Here is a 25864-nt window from a genome sequence, read left to right on the forward strand (position 1 = left end):
GGGGGAGAAAGCCACCAAGCACAGGGACAACAAATCCTCCACAAAGGCTTCTTTGTGTGAGGCAGCAGTGCTAAACTCTGCACCATCATGCTGCCTATGTATTCAGCAGACTTAGAAATGTGTATTAAGCTAACACAGAAAAATGTGTGTATTTTTTAACATAAGTTCTTAGCAGTTATTTCTTTTATTAGTTCATTTAGGAAGACTTTAAACAAAAGGTACCTTTAAATACATTCTCACTCACTACTAACATCCTTCATTATTTTGCACAGAGGTGATCCTGTAACCTCAGCTGATTTCTTCTTTTTGAGAAGCATTCTGACTGAAGCTATTTTTGTCTTTTATTTGACAGTGAAAAGAAACTATTTGAAGCTTTATTACTCGCTGTCTCTGCACCTCGGACTAACACATGGTCTCTTTCAGTTCCTGTTGCCTGTCCCTCCCAATGCAAACAGTTTTGTCTCCTCCTCCGTGTCCCTCCTCTCTCTGCTCCATCGTTATTTGTCTGATTTTAATGAGTTGTTTTGTTTTGATGCTTCCTATCTCTTTTCTGCTCCTTTCATTTCTGAGATCAAGGTCGTTCTGTTTGCGCGCTATCCTTCACTATAGCTTTTCTCTTTATCTTGTTATATTTCTGCTACCAATTTCACTCCCAAATTGAGATGTATGCCCTATCTCGACGTATCCTTCAAAGCGCTCAGGGATTCTCTCCTCTTCACACAATTTATTAGCTATTTCTTTTCTTTTCATCTCTGTATGAATTGAAAGATTGGTCGTGTGTAGTTCAAGGGATGGAGCGTGACACTAACACTCAGGTGTGGGCATCTTCATTCGCTGTTAAACCAAAAAGGCAGAAGAAGGCATCGGTGCCTGTGGTTCACGTGCCCACTGTGGTCTGAGACCTTTATATTTCTGTCTCTCTCTGATAATATTTCATAATGAAAATTACAGGGGGAAAAAATGAGATTAGCTCTTTAATGTGTTGTCTCGTTTCCAATCTTGGGTTTCTTTGCTGCCATTGCCTTTAATATTAAATGTAACGTAGCATGCAGTGATTTCATGTGGGTTGGTTTTACTTCCTGTAGACCATTAAAGAGGTTCATACATGATTTCCTTTAGTGTTGGTTGCAATGGTCTGCTTGTTAAGTGATTACACATCGACCGTGTTTCTGGTCCCAAGTCCATTCTTGGAGGTTGGGGTTCTGCAGTATTTTCAAAGCACTGGCTGTATTGTAATGCTTCAGACATGGGTCACCTCACCGTCTTGCCAAGTCTAGGCTTCCTTGTGATTTCCTGAGTGAGTGTGGGAAAGTAGAATGGGTGACAGAGCCTTCAGCCGTTATGTCCCTCTCTCTATTTGTGCTCAGGAGACACACACTTCTGCTTTTAAGATTTGGCTGCAAACTTTCTCCCTTTTTTTTGGCTTGTTAGAAGTCTTCTTGTTCAGTAGAAAGAGCAGCAGTTCTGTTGTAACTGTGGAACGTGCAGTGTTTTAAATTTCAGGTAGTCTAAATTTCAGGTCATTGATACTAGTTTCCTCATCAGTAGTTCTCTTTCCTTTACGCTGCTTACATGGCTACACTTCAGTAGTGGTTAAATTTAGCAGATTCAGTATTACATCAGGATGAAACCATACAGAATGAGCATATATGGATAAAAGGAAACGCAGTGTAATATCCCAAATTATAAGCCAGCTCCTCATCTTCCTCTGTGTTTAAACCTGACCAGTCAGAAGCTTTAATGGTTTAAATTTGCCTTCTGAAATTCATTTACAGCTGACTCACTCCAACAGACATACTATAATCAGACTTAAAGAAACTCTAGATTGGCAGCGTTAGTGCTACAGACCCATAATGCAACACTGCAAGGCTGAAGGGGCTTTCACACAGGATGTAACAATGGTGCTCCTGCCCTCTGAAACTCATTTGTTCCCATGCATTATGTGGTTCAAACATGGTTTGTCACTGTGGAGCGTAAGCACACGGCACACAGCTCAGGAACTCTGTCACAGCCAATAGAAATGAGGCATGCAGCCTGCAGGGAAGCACAAAGGAAGAAAAGCTGATGGTAAGTGTGGATAGACTCAGTCATAGGATACAAGTTTGCATTTGTAATGACAGCACAGTTTTGCATCCAGGTAGACATGTCAGGTCGCTGTGTGTAAACACACTTTAGATTTGTTGTGTGTTCTTTCCAGCAGCTGCAGATCAATGCAAAGCTTCTTAGGTATGATAATTATGAGAAGAGTTGGACTTTTTCTGAATATTTCAGCTCTGCGCCCGCTGAAGATTTTAAAATCGGTGAACATGGTGGCGAGCTCAGAACTCGCTGCATCCTTTGTGAAAACCCCATCACCCTTTACACCTGTGCACCTCTGATCAAAGACAAACAGATGCTTTTGGCTGAGATTTTATATGATCATTGTCCAGGAATCCTTGTGCTTATTTTTCCGCCTCCCCTCGTTTCTCTCTCACTTCTTCTAACCTCTATTTTTACACTTATGAGTTGTTCTTTCCTCCCTCTTTTATCTGGCAATCGTGACCTTTATTTGGGAACGCTTTGTCATCTCTTCCCCCTCTTCCTCTGAATATCCTCTCCTTTTGCTCTGTCCTCCCTTCCTGTTCTCCCTGTTATCTTTTCTCTCTTCATTCATCATATCCTCCCTGTAATAATATACCTCTCATCTAAAAACTCACATTCTGCACACACACTTGTCCGTACACACAATGAAACACTCGTTTTTTTCCTAATGGAAGCAATCTCAGCGTTCACCACTGACCCTTTGGCCATTTGTTGTAGGTCCAATATGCACCACATACATTCACACAACAGAAACCACACAGAGGTAATCTCAACACACCTGCTTCCTCTCCAAACCAAATGAACTGCTGGTCAGCCTGAGTCACTGCTCCCTGAAGGGCCATCAGTATCTTACCTGTTAAACATGCACATGGCCAAACAAAGCTTTACAAACACACAGCGAATCTTTACATGAAAAGGTTTAGTTCAGATTTTGCATCACTCCCCAGCATAGTGTTTCCAGATGTTGCAGGTGATTCCCTTTCGCTCGTACAAACATCATCTGGATGGATTGGCTTAAATTTTGGGACTAACATCTGTCTGCCTCCTAAACAATCTTTAGAATAATAGTTAACCTGCTCTCACTGTGCCTGCTCATATTAGTATGCTAACTAATAATTAGGTTGCAAACGATCACTGAAATATATTTCTGACAGATAAAATCGGACCACCATTTTTTCCCCTAGCTCAAGTATAGAAAGCTTAATCAAACCTTCCTACTTCTTTCTCATCCAGAAAAGAAAAGTCTGTTTCTGTTATACAGAGCAAAACTTAAAGTGGTGAAGGAGATCCTGATACAAGACACATGCAAAGGTGGACCTGCAGGCAGCCAGGTTACTTTTTACAGCGAGCCGTGGGTTTGCACCGTTTCAGGCTTTTATTAACGTATCTGCACAGAGATCATTACACAATAAAAATGCCTTTTCAAGATGGTTGTGGTTTTCTGTGTTTATACTGTGGTGTGTGAGGCATTAGCGATGTATTGTTTGGGTCTTCTGGGTTCTTAAGGGCTGTTCAGGGCTTTTCTGTGCATACTAGTCTATGATAGAGGATCTATCAGACTGATATCTAGGGAGTTTGGAGGCTGGGAGGATGCCTTGTTTTCTACGAGCTTTTCCTGAGCAGGATTTGTAGTGTAATGTTGGGCGCTGGTTGCTTTGAGGAGGCTAGTGCTTAGTCAAGGTTTGGGTAAGTGATATCTGTCAAAATAAATCCACCTGAATCCCAGAACTGAAGATTACGTGGGATATCATACTGAGATCATAAATACTACGGACTTCTCTGGTGGGTTTTAATGTTGTGGCTGCTCAGGTGTACTTTGAGGTAAGATGCTATGTAAAACTTTGTAGATTAGCGTATAGCAGGGATAGAGAACCCTATTATACAAGCACCAGGATGGCTACATGCAGTGCCATCATTGGAGCATCGCTGCATGTAGCCAACAAGTAGCGACAAGGGGAGTAGATAAGTGCTAAGACAAAAATGTCCTTTCAGCAAAGTTGACCTTTCAGAGAAATGAAGCTTGCACTACACAAAAGTGGACATACACCAAGCTATAGAACTGCCCACGCTGAACAGAAATGCACACAGTAATTCAGGCCTGCTGGCTCTCCAATGCAATCCCACCATCCCATCTCATGATTACCATGATAGAGAGAGAGAGTGCAGAGAGGCAGGCAGACACCGGCAGATATCATCACAGGGTGTTCTGTAAAGCCACGAGGCACCAGGGCATCATTCAGTGTGCTTTTATTATCCGAGCCTGGCACTTAAGCAGCACGATGGCACAGTGACTAAACTTCAGCCGCAATGGAGCCTTCACTGAGGCCAGCAGACCCTGCAAAGAGTCTTAGTGACACCTAGTGGTCACGCCACAGTGATTTCGATCGTCTGCTTTTATTTTTACCCTCATGTATCTAGGGAAAACAGAAGGATGCTGTCATTCACATTCATGCATTCACACTCGCACTCGCACACACTCACACTGGGAGCTTCCCAGCTCAAACAGCTCCTGCTGCTGAGGGCTGCTGCAGGGGAAGACAAAGATTTCAGAGTGAATCCACTAAGACAGTCATGATTCTGTGTCATTTATAAGTAAGTGCTCACCATGGGGAGTTCACAGGAACTGGATAAGCACCTCCATCCACCAAAAGCAGTAAGCAAATACCAGTTTACAGCATAAATAAAGCTCCTTAGACTAGTATACAATAGAAGTGGTAAATGGCCTGCATTCGTATAGCGCTTTACTTCCCTAAGGACCCCAAAGCGCTTTACACTACATTCAGTCATTCACCCATTCACACACACATTCACACAATAGAAATTACTCCAATTCTGCACACCTTATTGTGTTTTTCATTCATGATTCTGTAATAGCTATAAGCACCAAGACTACAAGGTAAACAGCTGCCTTAGCAGACAGAGCTGCCATGTTCAGGTCTCTCCGCTGACGCTCTGTGAGATATAAGCCTGGGGCCAGCCGAGGATGAGCAGAGACTTTCCCCAAAGCTGGGCCAGTGTTTTCTTTTCTGCTGTGTGCTAAACTCAGATAGGTGTTGATATCCTTTATTGACCTAGGCGAGATGTAAACCCATGCCTTCTTCAAGGACCCAATGAGAGGAGAATTAACTTTGAGTAAACCCTGCCTGCTCCACATGCAAGGGCCCTACTTTAAACCCAGGACCATTTTGCTAACCAGTTAGCTACTGTGCTGTACAGAGATTAAGTATCACACTCTGTTTTCTTCACTCTGTATTTTGCAAAATGATTCTTCCCTCCGACTCAAAAAACTGAAGGCTCTGCCTCCCATTCTACTTTTAAATACTCTAGTGGCCTGTTATGCTTGGTGATGGCATGCCAACTCTTGGTGAAGTCCTGGTGGTTCCAGACATCTTCTGTTTCATATGGCAATGGCTCTATTATATTCGAGCTTGCTTTTGTCTTGACATAATATGTACATTGCAGGACATTAGGAAGCTGTGAATGACAGGGAGGTGGCAAATGTAAGTGACAAAGAAGTTATGAAGAGTATTGCTGGCGTGGTCGGGTTCTATTTGGAAATGGTTTGTGAGTATGAAATTTATGTGAATTTATCACCAGAGCACGATACTAATGACATGTATGGACATCAGACGTTGGTATTTAAAATAATTATCAATACAATTCAATTCAGGTAGATTTATATATTACCAAATTACAACAACATTTACCTCGATGTGTGCAATACTTCAAGACAAAGACCCTTAAAGTATAAAGTATGAAACATCAAGTGAAGAAACACGTCAGTGGCATCAGTCACAGATCAGCTAGATGTGCTATACCTGTGCTATACCTGTGCTATACCTCTGCTATACCTGTGCTATACACCAAGGTACTATTTGAAGCTTCAGGAATGTCAGCAGCATGTAATCTGTCATTCTACAGCAAAGCCGCACATGAAATGAGGTAGTTTAGAAAGCGGTCATTCTTTAAATGTGATGTTCTTTAAAATGATAGATATATTAGCTTCCTTAAAACCATAGAATAATAATAATAATAATAATGACAATTATGTATTTACCATAACTGTTAAAAGATAAGTTATTTCCCTTTTTGTTCCATTCCTTATATACAGAGCTGCTTAAACTGAATAAATTGTGTGAGAGCCCATTAAGAGAAAGCAGTGAAGTCCCAGCTGAGGCTCTGCTGTTTCCTGATATCTATTTTTACAGGGAGGCCTTTGAAATATAATTTGCAGCATAACATTGCCAATGGCTGCATAAACCCTTTGACAAAAAAATAAAACAAACATTATTTGTTAATCTCCATCTGAAAAGACCTGCGTAAATGTGGCATGGAAGTAGAAAGCGACGCTGTCAACAGTGGGCTTATATATCGTGAAGGAGAGAGCAGTCCAAAGATAGAGAGAGAGAGAGAGACAGAAGGGAGGATTATGGTCTTAGTATATTTAGTCCGTGAGACAGATGAGGAGGCAAAAAAGAGAAATAAAGCAAAACGACCAACCAAACAGAGAGAGAAGTGGAGATGAGTCACTGAGCCCCGAGACAGTTATTGACAAGAGAAGATGGAGGGATAAAGAGAGATGGAGAGAAAATAAGAGCTCGGTGATGTGGGAGAGGTGGTGGTGGTGGGGGGGGGGGGGGGGGGCAAACTTGTGTGAGCAAGAATGACTTTATTGATTATTCGATCTGGGAAACTAGTGTGATCACAGTCATCATTTTTCTGTTGGTTGTGAGTTATGGATGCAGGGATTGATGAATTTGTGGAAGCGATGATGATGCTTTCAATTGAGAGTCGATCTACTTTCCACTCTCCCATGAATGTTTTGTCAGGATGTCAAAATGCAAGTAGGATGGATGGGTCATTTAATCACCAAATATTTTTGGTCAGTAAACACCTCATTTGAATGTTATAAATCCAAGAAGTTTAAGAAAACTTTTTGTGTTAAATTTAATTCATAATAATCAAAAAACAAGTAACCCTCAAGTTAATTTCACAACTGTGGGACAGACTGCAGTGGGCTTATAAGGAGCAAGTCTCACAGTCTGTGGGTTTATGATGCAACCACACCTGCCTCCTCATCCACCCTGCTGGTGGTTATACTGAGGTAGGAATCAGGCTGTACAATACAAACTGCCCCACTCATTGACCGATCGAAGGTGTTGCAGCTAATTAAGATTAGCTCCATCCTTCCAGCTTCTTCCACTTATCCGGGGCCGGGTCGCATTGGCAGCAGCCTAAGCAGAGAAGCCCAGACCTCCCTCTCCTCGGCCCCTCCCCCAAGGTGAGAGATATAATCTATCCAGTGTGTCTGGGGTCTGCCCGGGTGCCTCCTCCCGGTGGGACTTGCCCGAACCACCTCAGCTGGCTCCTTTCGATGTGGAGGAGCAGCGGTTCTACTGTGAGCCCCTCCCGGATGGCCGAACTTCTCACCCTATCTCTAAGGGAGAGGCCAGCCACCCTTTGGATGAAGCTCATTTCCGCCGCTTGTATCCGTGATCTCGTTCTTTCATTCACGACCCACGGGTCATGACCAAAGGTGAGGGTAGGGATGTAGATCGACCGGTAAATTGAGAGCTTCACTTTTACGCTCAGCTCTCTCTTCACCACAATGGACCGGTGAAGAGAGACGGATTGGTGCTGCGGCCGCCGCACCAATCCGTCTCTCTCCCGCTCCCTTCTCCCATCACTCGCGAACAAAGAGCAGGCCATTCCCACTGCTTCGCACTCTGCTGCAAAACCCCAAAAAACAATAAAACCCCAATATCTCTTATTTGTTTTTTTTCTGCTGATCAGCTAAACAGGCTTAAACTGGATAATATGGAAAATTGTGAGCTTCAGAGGTGCCTGTTGGTGGATTAGGTTTCTTTTAGACGTGACCTGACAGTTGCTTCCCCGTGTGTCTTTCTCGATGGGTTGATATCTGAACTCTGATCCCATCTTGTTGTTACTTTTTGTTGGTTGCGTGTTTTTCAGATTTACTTACATTCAGCTTCACAGCGCTGGAGGGAGAAGAGGTGAGAGAGGTGAGAGATCAAGCACACACACAAACACACTCGCGTATGCACACAGGTTGGAGGGTAACCACTCATCGTACCACCAGAGATGTCAGAACATCTTGAGGGGAGAGAGGGCTGGAAACATGTTAAGCATGCTTTAATAGAGAGAGAGGGGGGAAATGGAGTGAATGAGGAAGAGATGAAGGGAGAGTGTAGCAGTCAGCAGCCATTAGCAGGCCTGGAGTCTGTCTGCCTCTAAGTGCTCTGTAAATATCGCCTTGCCTTAGTAAACAACATTATTCTCCTTTATTGGGCCATTATGTAATGGCCTGATCCCCCACAGTATGCAGATTGGTGTCACTCCATTATGTAAGACTTCTATTTCATTATGTAAGCATTCTCCACCTCCCCTCCTCCTTGTCTTCTTCCTCTCTTTGCTTTCTGCTCATCCATCCCATTAACAGTTTCTGACAAGAGGCCACGTTTTTTTAATTTATGTCATCACATATGACTTCATTCTCAATCAGTGTGCACTGATCTTCATATTCAGTGTTTCATAATTCTTTATATTCTTCATATTTTTCATATTGTCCCATTAACTGAGTGATGCCACCAAGATATTTAACCCCAATGTCTCTTCACAAAAGACTGCAGTGTGCTTCAAGGTTTATAATTTATCAGATGGTGCGTTTCACTTACAACTATACAAAGATTTTTCACTTTTAATGTATCAATTTATGAATTTAAGCATTAAAGTTGCATTGTAGCGTGATGCTTTTTGGAGGCAGAATTTATCATATTTCTGAAACCATGCTGGAGTGCGACATTATCAGCCAAGACTGGCTAGATAAGCTAGTAAACTGTAAGTTATTGAAGAAAAAGAAAGCATAATTTTATTTTACAAACTTAAAGCAACAACAAGTTATATTACCTGAAAATTTAAAAAGCAAAAAGATTACCCTATTAGACACTTCACTCTCAGACTGCTGGCTCACTGGTGGTTCCTGAAGTATTCACGTACTCAAGTATGATTCGAGGCAGAGCCTTCAGCTGTCAGGCCCTAGTTTGGAGTCAGGAGGGAGACACTCTCTACAACCAGTAAGTTCAATTCAATTTTACAGTCACCTCAAGGCACTTTATATTGTAAGGTAGACACTACAGTAATACATACAGACAAAAACCCAACAATCATATGACCCCCTCTGAGCAAGCACTTTGGTGACAGTGGGAAGGAAAAACTCCCTTTTAACAGGAAGAAACCTCCGGCAGGTTTCTTCCGGCAGGCTCAGGGAGGGGCCACGACGGGTTGGAAAACAGGATAAAAGACATGCAAGTAATTAAGTAAGCAGATTGGTGCCCTGCTTCCTGTTAAAACTGAGTTTTTCTTCCCCACTGTCGCCAGACGTTTGCTCACAGGGAGTCATTTGATTGTTGCGGTTCTCTGTATTATTGTAGGGTCTTTTCTTACGATATAAAGCACATCAAGGTGACTGCTGTTGTGATTTGGTGCTATATAATAACACTGAATTGAATTGAATACAGTTGTTTTGAAGACTGAAACTAGCGTTAAACACAATCACTTTTTTGCAGTCTGGTAGCCAGCCTCAAGTGGCCAGCAGAGGAACTGCAGTTCCTGACACAGAGCAGAACAACTTAATTTCCCTTGATTGGAAGTATTTCTCAGTGTAGCAAAATAAAGCTTTATTTATTTTACCAGACTAAAGAGGGGCTGGGATGCCCTGTATTTGCATTTCAAATATAAGCAGAAAAGAGTTTGTGGGTGAGAAGGGGATCGTTTCCAAAGCAAAGTATATGCAGGAAAGCTTTTCTAAAAACCTGAAATCTCAGAAGCTGGCCAAGCAGTCACTGAGTCATCAGTACTGAAAAACAAAAAAACCCTGCAGCACACACCGTGGGTTGTTTTTTGGTGTTTTTGTACAAGGTAGGAGAGGATATGTGCATGTTTTTTCTTTTCCCCATAAGTTGGGAAGCCTCAAGTGTGTTGGATCAATAACAAAGAACAAGCATATATTCAAGAAAGCTGCAGTCTATAAATAAAATAAAGACTTCCACTCCAAGAGGCCAGCTCGTGAAAATCAAGTTCACTTAAACCACAGAAAGACAAACAAGAAGCAAAACACAGAGTGAAATTCAGTTAAGTGTTCATAAGAAGACGTAAATACAGAAATATAATACTGTGCAATTGTTAGTACAGTGTTTAATTATTCAGTCTGTTTCTACATTTTGCTGAGCTCTATGTTTGTAAGAGAGTAAATCGCATGTACACACAACGTGCTGTCATCCATGGGTTTCAATAGCACTCTTCTGTCAGATGCTGCTGTCTCTTAGAGGTACGCATGAGGTTTTCTTCTCGCATCTGTGAGCTGACATGTTGGCAGCAGCAATATTAGGAATGCATAGTGGTGAAGTTTGTCATATAGGAGGCTTTGGTTTGTGTCCTGTTCGGGAGCTTTGTGTTGTGTGCCTTCTTTTTACTCATTGGTTTGAAAACTACCAACAACAACCTCACAGTTTGCATTAAAATCACAGTGACCCTGCAGATAAGAGATGAGTCTTTTTTATTTAAAAACGACACAAGCGATCTTTTACAGGTGTCCATAAGTAACGGCTTAGTGAAGATAGTTGTGTTTCTAAACCCGACACGTATGGAGACCTTGTGCCGTAAATCTGGGAGATTCTTAAGATTAAAGACTCTGATGAGGGACCTGGTCAAGACAGCCAACAGCACAGCCAACAGTGGTTACACAGACTATTAACACACAGACACACATAAAAAGTATATAGATGTACAGATGTACTATTGATGTATTATTTAAAACAATAAATATTAAATGTAACAACATTTAAGTGGGAGAATGAGTCACTGACTCGGGGTAAAAACAAAGGCAGTAATATGTCTGTGAAGGTTCTCAGTCATCCAGGTCATCGTAGTCTAAGGAGCTTGGAAAGAAAAGCGTCTGGACTTCTTTAAGTTGCTTGAAGACGTTTCACCTCTCATCTGAGAAGCTTCTTCAGTTCTAGGGTCAAATGGTGGAGATTCCCGGATTTAAGCCCTGTGGGAGCCATTTATGTCCACTATGACTGACCATCTTTGAACAGAGGCGGTGGTTTTGAGATCCTTCCCAGACGCCTTAACGCCCACTCACATCCTGGGCCATCTGACCTCAGGAAATCATATGATAGGGTGGGGCCAGGTTTCACAATGAGCTCACCCGAAACCTGATTGTGACTAGGGCTGCCACAAACGATTATTTTGATAGTCGACTAGTCACCGATTATTTTTGCGATTAGTCGACTAATCAGATCATCATCCATTGGACGTACAGCGTACAGCTTATTGCACCAGCAGCAACTATCATTAGCTTACAGCTTGAAGTGTTTGTGCTAACTAAAAATAAAGACAAGATGGTAGTTTATTAATTTTTAATGAAATTTGCAGATTGTTTCGGTGAAGTTTAATAAACTCCTTGCTTTCTAAAATATAACAGGACACCGGAGTATATTCTCCAGCGTCTCACACTTCTGATAATCAGCTGTCTGCTTGACGTTTATTCAGCTGTGTAAAAACTATAACTTTGATCTCAGCCAAACCGATTTACTCAGGAACAAATAAAATACTAAAGAAAGCCAAACAATAACATTTTTAAGTTATCTAAGTGACTTATATATGTTTAACCTGACTAGCAAAAGACGGCGGTGGGTTTGAAAACGATTTGCCGGGAGTCCGGTGTTCTCACGGCTCTAGTTAGCCTTGCCCCCACCTAGCTAACGAGCTAGTGGGTAACAGACGTCTCCGAAAACGTCGGAGCGCTTTTGAAAATATGTGGTGTCTTGATAAACTGAGCAGATATTTGAGGTTTACACAGCTACATTCTCGCCTGAAAATATGTTAAACGTTTATTTTGTGACCCAGAAAGAATAATAAGAGTAAAGTTAAAACTAACTAGCTGCCGCCATTGTTGACAACTGCGCTGGGCTGCGCTATGAATTCTGGGACACAGCTGCTTCTTCTTCTTCGGGGTTTAACGGCAGCTGGCATCCTTGTACATGCAGTGCTGCCATCTTCTGTTTCAGTCCGTTATTACACTCTTAAATCCTGCTACTCATTCCTGCGTCCTTTGTGATCTTACAAAGCTTCAAACGATGCGTCGACTATTAAATTAGTCGTCGACGATTTTAATAGTCGACATAATCGTGACTAGTCGACAAATCGTGGCAGCCCTAATTGTGACCTACACCCACTTTCACACTTTGGCTTATGTGATTAGGTAGAGGATCATTAAGGGGTCCTTTGTCCCTCTTGGGGGGGGGACATTCCCACAGGGCTTAAATCTGGGACTCTCCACCATTTGACCTTAGAGCTGAAGAAGCTTCTCGGATGAGAGGTGAAACATCTTCGAGCAACTTAAAGAAGTCCAGACGCTTTTCTTTCCAAGCTCCTTAGACAGGCAGTAATAATTAAGCAGAAAACTTGTGACAGATTAGTTAAAACACCTTTTAGTTTGGTGATTTAAATGAAAATATAACTTAGTGAGTAATAAGATAAATAATCACCTGTTGCAGCTGTCTTACTTTGAGATAATTCCCTTTATTCACTTATTCAGAGATGATAATGTGGATTTATCACTTTTTTTTTTTTTAATTTACTCAGAAAGTTTCAGTCAAAAAACTGAAATCAAACCTAAAGTTTCTTTATGTAGATCAAAAATCACTCACTGACTGTGAACCACTCTCCATCTCTTATCTGTTTCAGGTGCCTCGTGGGTTGTATGTTAACATCCTTCTTGTGAGCCCTGACGGTTTGATACACACTATCCTCTGATACCACATCATACCAGACCCACACAGGATGTGACCTTTGGAGCCAGAGAATTCAAAGCCCACCTGCTGATATGCAAAAGACCCCACGCCGCTGGGAGAGACATGTTGGATGCAGGTCTGGAACTGGTTCTCGAAACTTTGGATCAGAGGAACGAGATAAAACCCTCACAGAAGCTCTTTTTCTTCTTTCGAGGATGTAAACAATCATCTGATGGGTGTTTGTGTGATCGCTTCGTTTCTGAGAATGTGCAGAACAGATGTATGTGGACAACATTTCCCCTGGATGTTATTGTGGTCAGTGGTTGGTGGCACCGCTCTTCTCTTTCCCCAGCATATAGTCATATGCCAAAGGATTACAACAGTATTATGACAGCACTATTACAACACTGGGAGGACACCCAGACTTCCGGAAACACACCTCTTAGAAACTCCATGTTGGGCCTTGGATTGAAAATATGAGCACATTGTCAGCGTCTTGTCTCAAAGCATCTATGATAATAACAAACAGTCAAGAAACTAAACCGTGAACTCTTCTGGCACTTTAATCATATGTTTTCATCTCATCCCTCTGCCCTGCCTTCTCTGGCTCTATTTCTCTTAATCACTCTGTCTCTCCCCTTTTCTCTCTGATGAACAGCTGACTTGTATATCCTCCAGTATTACCAATCTAACTCTTCTGGCTGTGGATGACTTAGAAAATGTTGACATAATCGGTATGTTTGCGTCCATTGTGGATCGGTTCTCTCTTTGTTGGAATATTACAAAAAAAATTTAAATCGGTGTCCCGAGGACGGAGCCTTTAGGAGCACCAGCGGGAAGTGATTCAGCGTCTGCGGCAGCACGCGTGCGTCTCTACACGTGACGGTGAAAGCGGCGAAAACGCTCTAACGCTGGAGAGCAGCTGTGTGTGAACACATCGCTGGTGAACTTGACCGAAACTGTTCCTACCACTAAACGCTGGCACTCGGGATGGTTAAATATACCAAGTGGTTTTAAAAAATGGCCGGCAGAACTCGCGCCGTCCCTTCCTGTCCCCCCCTCCCCTCCTCCCTCCCCCTCGATGCCCCTCGATGCCCCTCTTTGCCGTTGACAGTGTCTGTGTTTGTATGCGACATACACCTTACAGTCTTCGATGGTTTGATACCCATGATTTACTTTGAATATAACGAAACTAATGACCACAATAAGGAGAAAAAAACACAACAACATGCGATTTTATGCTTTCATAGATACAATTATGTGGATTTATAATGAAATAAAAGGTATTTTTCTTGGAAGAAAAGGAATTTGTTGTTATTCACATTTCAAAAGAAGACTTCTCTCTAGACAGAAGCACTCTGTTTATGTTTGTTATTGAGAGGGATTTCTTCCTGCTTTTCTATAAGCAATAATATCGCACATCCGTGCAGAAGAAACAAAGTCATTTTCAATATTAAGAGAGATCAATTGTGATGTGTTCCTTTAATCACAGCTCTACAGCTCCAAACTCTAAGTCTGTGTTATCAATGATAATGTTTTTTCTCTGTTTGTGTACTTTAGCTTCAGAGGTGCAATATAACAACCTGAATTGAACATGTAATGTAAGAATAGGTTATTGTGTTGGGCCAAAACAGAGACGTAATGATCAGGCAGAACACTTACCGACTGAAATAACTGCTGCTTGGTTAGTCAGAACAACCTTAAATACATTTAGTGGAACGGCTGCTTAAGATTCTGGTGATTTTGCAGCTCGTTCCAAGTGAAGGCAGGTGCAAATTTAAGCAGCACATTCTAAATTCATCGTGACCTCTGGAGACAGAAAGAAGGAACGAGTCTCCTGCTTCATTTTAACCCTGTGAAGTCAAAGTGATCACAGGTAGTAACCCAAACCCAACGCTAAAAATGTAAACCTGTTTTCATCTTTGTTAGAATGAGTATGCAGCTTCTTAATCAAGATTCAACAGAACAAATTAATCTCTGAAGGTTTGATGTGAACCAGAGGTTTACAAGCCACAGTCACTGTGATAGAAACGATCTGGAGTCAAGAATGACATCGTCTCGTCACCTTTACGTGCAGAAACACTGAAAACACAATAATGATTGTCCGGAATCAACAATCTACTGCTGTGTACAAGATTTAACAGCACTACAAGAACAAAGCAACATGCTGGCCTTTATAAATATCCAAACATAAAGAAGACGTGTGCCCTTTGTCAGCAGTGCTTTGATGCATTTGCAGCTGTATTAGTTGCACAGGACAACGTTCCCATTTTAGAGAACGAGTCTGGAAGGGTGGCGGTGGTATTCACTTGCAGGTTTGTTGGCCAGGAAACTGTAAAGCTGCCCCTATGAGACGTTTGTGTTTTGCTGTTTTTGCTTTTTTTTTCTATTTTACTTTCACTCATTGGTTAAACACAGGGATTAAACTAGTTGTCTATGTTGAGGCGTCTAGAAATGACTTTGGTTTTTTAGGTTACAAATAATATCATGTGACCATTCAGATAAATAATCCGGCATGTTGAAAAGTGATGAATGGCCACTAACCCACCCACCTCACTAACCTCCAAGAGCTCCTCTATAAATGACCCACACCAGCAGCTGTGATGAAAAAGCAGATTAAACGATTATTTTTCACCCTAAATTCTCGCTTCGATTTTACAACCAGAGAAGTGTTAACGATGTCTGCCAGAGCTGCAGATCATCTTCATAACAAAACGTTTCCAAAACATAAGGCTGACAAGAATAAGAAAGGTTCTCTTCTACTGTCAGACAAGCAGTTTTGATGTTTCACAAAGGATTTTTCATATTTCACTCGGTCCCTGCAGGGTAATAATAGACTTTTTGTTACCGGGAAACAATGTTAGCTATCAATAAGGCTTTAAATAGTTTAGATGGCACTTATACCTGCCAGCAGTAAGGTTCTAGTGAAGTGCTGACTACACTTCCATCAGATCAACAGAGCAGACAGTCCAATGACAGCACGGCTTCTCGGTACACAACACATGCTATAAATGTCACTAAAAGTGAGAAAGACGGAGCCTGAAGCAGAGGGATTAGCTTAATGTCGTGACAGTAATTGGATGGATCGCTGAGACATTTGATGCTGACATTCATGTATCCCAGAGAATGATTTATAATAAGTGATTCTGTGACCTTTTATCTTGCAGGTTAACAGTTTGCTCTATATTTTGATTTATGACCAAATACCTTGAAAAGGAAGGACATGATCATCAGTTTAGTGCTAATTAGACAATTATAACACCAACAAATTAAACTAAGAGGCAAAGATTATGCAAATTGAATTAAAATTAGCATTGGTGCTGAATTATAACAAAACTCAAAATGCCCTGCAAGATTCAGAAACATATCAGATTTGATTTGGCCTAACTCCCTTTAAGGCTGTCTTTTCATGGACATCTGGACAGCTTTCAGCCCCGCTTCTGTTATTTGGAGAGCGCTATGAGTGCCCCGTCCTTCGCAGCACTTGTGTCGCCGTGATGATCTCCTTCACTTTCATTTTGAGGAAGACAAAAGTCAAAAGGAGCTTGATCTAAGGAGCCGTAAAGGGGAAGATTGTGTTGGCATGGGAAAAACATGTGCCAGCACACACTGACATCCTGCATAGTTCCAGTCGTTTCGTAAAAATCTTTTTACCAAGAATTTTCCCTGAAATAGAAAAAACAAATACATGAAAAAACTCAAACAACTGCTGGTCCCTCCCTGCCTGTAAAAGTCACAGTGAGGTGTCTGTGGGTAGCAAAGAGACGTTAACAGTGGACTCCACAGATGAGCACAGCAGCAACAGGGATCAGACACAAGCAGGTGATGGTGACAGAGCTTTCAGTGTATTTCAGTCATTGTGGCTGAAACATTATGTTTGGATTGTTCATTCATTACAGTGTACAAAATGGCACTCTTGCCTTTGTAAATGTTTCTTTATTAAAGAAAACACAATTTAAGTGATTGTTTAAGTTAAAAACCAGTTAATAGCCCAGTTGTACCAGATGCTTTGTGCTCTTCAAATCATTACCAGTGACTTCTGTCCAGAAGATTGACCCAGTGTGATGAGGAAGTTAGGGGTTTGAAACCGCAGAGCCCACAGTGTAAAAGATCTGTGTGAGGAAGAGAAGCACATCCAGGGTCAAATTTAAAGGCAGCAGCCATGCTGGATGTCCAGAGGTGCACAGGAATATGCAACCCGATGTCACGGCAAAGTGTGAAATAGACATAAATATCAAAAAGGGTCCAGTTCAGTGAATTAAATTAGTGGATGTGAAACCTTGCAGCCTGCAGACGCCTGCATAGATGTCTGTTAAAGCAGTCACGCCTTTAACTTTAAGCCTTAAGTGCATCCAAATACAACGGATCTAACCATACATATGCAAACATATTTATTTCTGCTGTAAAGTTGGATGTTTTAACATGTGAGTCTATAATTACTGACTCACACTGGAAGCCAGCCTCAAGTGGACATTAATGGGCCTGAAGAACTGCATTAGCTTCATGTTTCAGGCCCAGAGGTTACCATCTGTTTGGCCACATAGAGAAGTATCTCCAGGAATTTCTTTTAGCTCTACTGTTGTTTTTTTACCAGATGTACCCTTGTACTGACTTTACTGCCTTTCTGATGAACCTCCTGCGCACACTCCACCCCAAAACAGCAAAGAACTGGGAAAAGGGCTCCTGTTTTCTAACACTTGCATCATAAAAAATGTAGAAGTCCGGTGTCTACAACATGTTTCTCTTCCCTGAAGTGGCAAAGAAACAGCATTGTGGAATTAAAGAGAACTGGGATCATCACTTCAGCTTAGGCCCTCAGACAAACACTTTTGACAAGTGTTTGTCTGGGGGAGTAAGTCTGAAGAGTTTGTTTTTCCAGCTGTTCCGGTCTTCATTGTCATGTCAACAACCAAGTGCACTTTTCTGCAAAGTTTTCCAACAGTAACTGAGCAGAGGCTGAAGGCAAAACAATAAATGTAGTGAATCCAGTTTCCACTTTTAACCAGTGTTCACAGCTCTGTGCTGCCATGGAAAACACAGCAATAAGAGGAACAAGTCAACACAAGCCCAATTTGTTGTTGAGGGTTAAGGGGGTGGACTTCAACACGAAAGACAGAAAGATAAATATTGAATACTGAATACTTCAGTGAGCATGTAGGCTGTGCTGGAGAAACAAGAGTAATCTACAAAGGCTCTCGCTCCAGACTTCCAAAATCTGCTTCTAACGTCTACGACAGCTAAACAGGAGCCCAAGTCTCCATCAGATGGGCTTTAGGGGACCCTCACAATAACTGAGCACTTTTTCCACAATATTGGTTTTCCAAAACACAATATTAGATTTTCACACAAATAAACAACAAAATTCTGAAAATTCACATAAAATATTTTTATTTCAAACAAAAATCTCTAAAAAGAAAAATGTTACATGAACATCACCCTGGACCCCAAATTCAAACATTTCAGTTGATTCATTTTGAATGTATTTCTTGTCAGGCTTTAAAGTGCCTGGATAGTATGATGGGAACACTACTTGTGGAGATCTAATTTTTAGGGGAGACTACTCCAAAGTCTGGGACCTGCCACAGAGAAGGCTCTATCACCACAAGATTTGAGAGTAGTCCGTGGGATGGACAGCATTCATTTTGAGCTGGACCTCGTGGTTTTTCCTGGAGCATAAACAGAGAGGAGCTCAGACAGGTAAGGAGGGGCTCGGGCATTAAGCGACTTAAAAACAAAAAGTAAAAGTTTAAATTGGATCCTGTAGGAGACAGGAAGCCAGTGTAGAGAAGCTAAAACTTTTTGTATAGTATCAGTATCAGTATAGTACAGTAGCTTATGCTGCAACCTTAACCTGCTCTGGAACTAATTAGGTTCCAGGTTAGAGATCAAAAGCTATGAAATCAGTTGCTATTGATAAATCAGTCCATCCGAAAATAGCATCACAGCTCCTGAAGATCCCGCTGACCTCTGTGCAAAGATAATAAGAGATCTAAAGTGTTGTTTTGTTTTGTTTTTTAATGATCTCTTTGTGTTGTAGATATAAATTCTTATACATTTAGACACTGCTGTCTGTTTAACAGGACACCTTTATGTGTTTGCAGACTTTTCCATAGCACACGTCCTCTCACACACACTCATCTCCACATCTCCACTCTCACACTGTACAGTTTTATCTTCTTCTGTAAAATCATAGTTAATCTTTGCAAACCTTCAGATGCCCAAAAGTGCAATGTGGCATTTGCTCATCCTGCCATGAAAAGCTAATTTCCCCACTGAGACAAAGTGCGTGCTCTTTAAGATGTTTTCTCTTACAGGTGGTGTAAATGTTATAGCTACTGCTTTACGTTGGTAAAGGAACATTAAGCTCCCGAATGCTCCTGTGTTTTGCAGCTTCATGCTCTAATTGCAACTTCCCTTTCATGAACTGGACGACACAGTGTTGGCGCTCCTCTCTGCAGCCCTCATTAAAATGACCTTTTGTTGTATTGAGTGTGATTACTGGCTAACTTTGACTTTAAGCTACAAAATCAGAATTCGGTAAAAACTCTTCAGACATGAATTTGCTACAGCATGACACAAATAAATGTATGTGACTGAGTGAGCCACTAAGCTCGTTGTACAAGTCATCTCACACAGAGCTTCCAACACGCACAGTAAAACCTCTACAAATTGTCCTAAACAAGGTATATTTGGTCTCCAGTCAGGCAAAAAACGGTAGATGATAGATTTTCTCTGCTCTCCACTGGCTCCCTGTTGCTGCTTGCATAAAATCTCTCCACAACCAAAAGGCTAAGAGAAGTGTTTGGAAGAAAACAGCATCAGGACAAGAATAACACAATCTCCTAAACTGACTGGCAGGTTGTTGCCAGTGTAGCAGCAAAAAGTGGGCTGCAAGGACAAGATTATAACCAGGATTACCCTGAAGTGTAACTCTTAGCTGTGTGTGAACTGTAAACTCATCTTTCCTCTAGTCTCTTCCTTCAAACATCCTTCTGTACTGAAACCACCAGAAAATAACTTTTCCTTCTCTAATCCTGCTGCTTACAAGTTGCAAACATCAGTAAAATGTTGTTCAATTGTTTTCCCCTTAATTTTCTTGAAATATTGTGATATATTTTTGAGGCTATTTCACCCGACCCTACTCGCGATTGAGCCTCAGTGGTTTTATTGACTTAATACAAATAATGATAATAAAAAAAACCCTCATGTGTTATTGCACACTTGAGCCCCTCCTCTCATCTGATTGATACATTAGACAAATTGTTATGAGTGTCATGAGTTGTAGAGTAAAGACAGATATATATCAAGGGAATAGTTTCATAGTGATAGATTTTTAAAGAAAACCAAAAGCCTGACGTCAGGTATTTGTTTAAATAAAGGTACAGTCACAGAAACAACGGTTAGAAACCATGACTGAAGGTATTGTGATCATGTGCAGTGAATTGTGTTGTCATTGCCTTTGAAGCAATAAAAGTGCAATAATATGGAGTCAGTCAACAATCTGCAACTGAACTGAGAAAGGTTGGCACCTGATGTGTCATCAGTCAAGTGTGACAGATCAAATTTCTTGTTGTTCTTGTAAAAATGTTTTGTTGTCTATACACAGAAATTCACACAAAACTACTTGTGAAAAGATGTTAAACACATTTAAACACATATTTCTCCACAAATCGTGATGTGGTTGCTGCAGGGAGGTGATTTCACTGTGAAACGACACAGGCATTAGTCTTCCTTTTATGAAGGAACATAGCTAAAAGGAAACGACTTAACTCGAGTGTGTAGCAACGAGACTCATTGCAGATGAGTTGTGCTCGTTGGCATCGACTCACACGATGCTGTACATGTTTTTATGTTAGACAGCAGTTATTTGCAAAGCTTCAGTAATCTGACTGAGAATGACTGCAGTCAGAATCAGACCGTGATTAGAGACAGGTTACCTCGCACCCAGTGATGCGTGCAGCTGCCAAAAGGCTGGCAGTTGAGGGTGTTGAACGCTCAGGTCGGAGCTGTAAAACAAAATGAGACGGCTAGAATTAATATCCAAATAATAAACGTGAGGCTATAAACAGGTGCTGAAGTTATTAGTGAATTTAAAAGTAATGTGTCACTATTTCTGAGGAAGAGAGGAAGGTAATGCCTCTTCACTGTGTTTATTTTTCTCCTAGTTATCATCAGTCACCTCATGTTATTCCAAGCAGTGCTGTCAGGGATCCCCTCTGGCATGCCAGAAACTTGGCCCAATTAATAAGGAGCTCCAACCATTATATATTTACTGTGTTTTAAAAAAGAAACTGAAAAAGATTCATTTTTGCTGGCTTTTATTGATCCTGAAGGGAAAATATGCCACAAGTAATGGACCCGAGTAGTGCACCTGCTCCACAGCAGGACAGCTGTGCAGAGAAGTACCTCGGGTTAAAAACGAACTGTTTGAATGATACCTGGAACTCAATGCAAAAGACAGCCAGGTAACCTGCTGATCTTATTTCGTGACACAGACTGCAGGTGGTACAGCAGACATGAAACTACATCTTCAGCGTCAGTCTGAGCTGGACTGAGCACAAAGAGTTTGATAAGAAAAAGTATGTTGTGTGCTGGAGGTGGCAGAAGTACAAAACGTTACTGGAGTAGACTTTTTCATGAACGCTTTGCTAACAAAGGCTAAAATTAATCCTCTCACATGGTAGTTTTACATATCAGAGGTTGCTTTTATGATGGTTTTTAAACTGGATCTTTTTGGTGTAATTTTTAGTGTAAACACTAAAACAAAAAAGTAAAACTTTAATTTAATTCCTTAAACCTGTCAAACATGAATTATGACAACCTCAATCAGGAAGTATTTTTATTCATCTTTAGGCATGAAAAGATAAATAAAAATACTTAAGAAAAAAAAATCGAAAAGCTTTTCGAAGTTGTCATAATTCATTCATGAAACACGTCATACATCTGTAGTAACATTAAACAACCAGTGGGTGGCAGGTATGGAGTGACACATCAGTGTCCAGTGTACTGGTTTATGTACAAGTATACCAACAACACTGACACAAATACAAGAAAACAGCCTTTGAATATCCACTGTACACAGCAAATTCAAAAGTGTTAAATGTTTTGGTGTTAGTAGTCTTCTTGCAAAAGTAGAGTTAATTTTACTCTAAGTAGAGTCACATTCTTTTAATATAACTCTGAGGTGTAAATTGATAGTAGTTAAAATCGAGTGTGCATATTGTATTGAAGAAATAAGTGATGAGAATGCTGTTATTTGCATTTACCAGCTCACCTATGTCAGACCTTTTGATAAACAAGATTCTAATGAAAGTGAGAACATGTATACTGTTACATCTTTCAGAAAATGTTTTGAAATTGTGGTGCACAGTTCAGAATAAATGTTTTTCAAAAACCATTGCATCTTTTTAGTAAATGTTTATTTCCAAAAGAAATTTCTAGAAGTTCAGAACAGTAAAATTCCCGCTTTTTAGAATGAATTAGAAGATAACTCTTACGTAGTTAAACTAAAATACTCTTTGAGAGTTAATATATAAACTCTTAACACCAAGTGTTAAATTATCAACTCCAGACAGATTTGGTGTTTAACACTAAATCAGAGTTAACGTACCAACTCTCCAAAAAGAGTTAAATTAACACTCTCTGGTGTGGACCCATATAGACACTTTAATAGTGTTGAAATCAAATCCGACAGTGTTAATTAATGACCACTATGTGTGAACGGGTTAAAAGCTACCCCTTTTAAGTGTTGAGGGTTCTAACTATAATTAGTATTTTAATCTTTATTTATATTTATATTTCATGCTTTTTAAAGAACCTGGCAGTTTTACAGTTTATACCGTTGTTGTCATTGTTATTATACATAAATAAGTTATAAATGCATAAATGAGTCTTTATATAGGTCATCATTCTATTAGTAGAAGAATAAGTGTAAATAAAATGCTGAACATTTGAATTACATCATTGAAAAAATAAAGATGATAAAGCCACACAACAATAGAACAAGAATCTATTCATAGGCTCTGTTAAGCGCTGAAATCGTTTTTCAGAGCAGCTGTTTAAACAGCAGAGCACAGTTTAAAATGCAGGCTAAAATAAATGAGCCTTTTCTAACATGCTCTTTGTCTCACCTAGTTTCCTGTCACTGTGTGTGGGCGGGGCTACCTGAGCTGATCTGCAGTTCAGCATATCAAAAAACAAACAAAAATCATTCAATACATCAGACACTGCTCTCCTGTTCCTCTGTTCATCATTTGACTTCACTATTCTTGAATACACAGCACCTCCTGGCATGCCCTTCAGCAGTTTAATTTTTTAAATGTCAAGTTACTAATGTTAGAAATATTTATATCCCACAGATTGTTGGGTGCTATGTTGTTGGGTGCTGCCAGTCTTTTAGGGTCTGTCTCTACCAGCTTTGCACATCTACAGACTGAAATCTTTGCCCATTCTTCTTTGCAGAACAGCTCCAGCTCAGTCAGATTAGATGGACAGTGTTTGTGAACAGCAGTTTTCAGATCTTGCCACAGATTCTCGATTGGATTTAGATCTGGACTTTGACTGGGCCAGTCTAACACATGGATATGTTTTGTTTTAAACCATTCCATTGTTGCCCTGGCTTTATGTTTAGGGTCGTTGTCCTGCTGGAAGGTGAACCTCCGCCCCAGTCTCAAGTCTTTTGCAGACTCCAAGAGGTTTTCTTCCAAGATTGCTCTATATTTGGCTCCATCCATCTTCCCATCAACTCTGACCAGCTTCTCTGTCCCTGCTGAAGAGAAGCACCCCCAGAGCATGATGCTGCCACCACCATATCTGACAGTGGGGTGTGTTCAGAGTGATGTGCAGAGTTAGTTTTCTGCCACACATAGCGTTTTGCATTTTGGCCAAAAAGTTCCATTTTGGTCTCATCTGACCAGAGCAGCTTCTTCCACATGTTTGCTGTGTCCCCCACATGGCTTGTGGCAAACTGCAAACGGGACTTCTTATGGTTTTCTGTTAACAATGGCTTTCTTCTTGCCACTCTTCTATAAAGGCCAACTTTGTGCAGTGCACGACTAATAGTTGTCCTATGGACAGATTCCCCCACCTGAGCTGTAGATCTCTGCAATCAAATTAAGATTCATTTTGGAACATTCATGTGTGGCAGAAGGGCAAAAGAGAATGGGAGAAAGATATAAAATGAGAGGTCCATTAAGGGTGTAGACGAGTGGGGCAAGAGAGAAGTAAGAGGGAGAGGGGAAAACAAAAAAGAAAAAGAATATGAAATGATGGAAAAGCAGCAAGAGGCCGGGGATGAGGATGGGGTGGAGGAACAGAGGTAGGCTATGGTTAGACAAGTGGGAGTGAAAGATGTAAAGATGAAAGAGATACTCAGAGGTAGGGAGAGATGCAGGGGAGGAGGGGGGCGAACATAAAACATAAGAGATCATGAATGACACTGACGCTGTCAACCTCTGTAGGAAACAAATACAGAGCAACACTGACATCTAGTGGAAGGAAAAATAACTGCTTACCAGTTTCTGTCCTGCCCCCTCATCCTGTTTCCATTTGCCTGTCTGAGGCAGTCCAGCTGTTGTAGTTTTTGTAGTTTTTCATAAAATAAACTGCTTTTAAATCCTCATGTCAAACCTGAGGACAGTGCAGAACTGTAGGGAAAGGATCGGACTGACACATATGCTTGTATATCAGCTGTGTAGTCACTATGGTTTCATTATTGTTGTGTATCCTCCTCCACTCCAGAGTATTTTTGTATATTCTCCCTAACATTTGTACGGCTATGATGCTCTGTCTGCACACAGATTGTTTTATGCAGCTTGACCAAATTTCTCAAACTAATTTTCACATAAGAAATTTGTTCTTAAAGGAACTCATCTTTGAAACACTTTGACATTTTTAATTGGGAAGATAGAGGACTGACTTTTTGTTGCTGTTTTGAAATCCCACAATGTCCCTTTGTCTCTCCCATGTCTTCATCTTGCACACCATATTCACAAAAGTGTCGGTCCACATTCCTTAAACTTTGAATTCAGCATTTTCTTGTCTCATTGTATCAGGGGTATAAAATCCAGCACCTAGCCATGCAGTCTGCTTTCATAAACAATGTAAAAGGATGAATTTCACTGACTCGAGAGTGCTGATCTCCATCGACAGTAAGTGATATTAGTTCAAAGTGGAAGTTAGCCACAAAGTGACAGATCATGCAAGGCTACAAAGTGGGGTCGCTAAGTGCTGATGTGTAAACTGTGCTAAATGCTGGTAACTTATGCACTATGTGCAGAGTTTTAAACCTTCTCCAGCATTAACATCAGCACGCAAACTGTGCACAGGGAGCTGGTGTTCATTCTATGCCTCACACTGTAGGCATAATGTGTTAATGTGCTAGGTAGGTAGGTGTAGGTACTCAGTACCATATAGTGTAGACAAAGCTCACACATTTAAAATATGGTCTTATTTCCCATCTGTTTTACATTTCAAGAACAAAGTTTATTTAAATTGTATTTGAGTAGCTGAAGTTGCTGAGTTCTCAGTCTCTCAGCTGCTTTCATAAGCTTCTTGTTGCTAAAACAACGTCCAGTTGATTACAAAGAAGTCGGCCTTCAGTGAGTCATTGTTACACTGCGATAATACTGTTGTCACAGCAAAGAGAGGAAATTAATTCATGTTGAAATGACACTAATATGACATATTTAAGGTTGCCTGGCCTTCATGAGAAATCCCTTCACATCACAAAGGGATATTTGTCAGGCCAATATCTCCTGAGGATGTCCAGTGATTTTCAGATTTTAGATAGTGAGTTAAAGTTCCTCAAGAATCTTTTAGGTTTTAAAACATTTAATAATCTAGTAAGTCAAATGCCAGATGAGTTAGCATTTACCATATGAACATTTTATATAAAATCAGCGGCTCCCAGACATTTCTGCATCTTTGAAAGTTCGAAAAACAACAAGTGTGACAGATTGTGAGAA

At 40.8% G+C, this 25864-nt stretch overlaps 1 protein-coding gene across 1 annotated transcript in view; it reads left to right on the forward strand.

Annotated features, from left to right (window-relative positions):
- LOC308400768 (leucine-rich repeat and fibronectin type III domain-containing protein 1-like protein) overlaps window positions 1-14097 on the forward strand; it is a 437364-nt gene extending 423267 nt beyond the window's left edge. Inside the window, exons 16-17 of the mRNA XM_080888721.1 lie at window positions 8056-8105; window positions 12853-14097. The gene's annotated coding sequence lies outside the window, so the exon portion shown is untranslated. The remainder of the gene's footprint in view (window positions 1-8055; window positions 8106-12852) is intronic.
- The last annotated feature ends 11767 nt before the right edge of the window (window positions 14098-25864 follow it).

Source organism: Rhamphochromis sp. 'chilingali' (assembly GCF_963969265.1).
Source record: "Rhamphochromis sp. 'chilingali' genome assembly, chromosome: 8".
NCBI classification, from domain to species: domain Eukaryota; kingdom Metazoa; phylum Chordata; class Actinopteri; order Cichliformes; family Cichlidae; genus Rhamphochromis; species Rhamphochromis sp. 'chilingali'.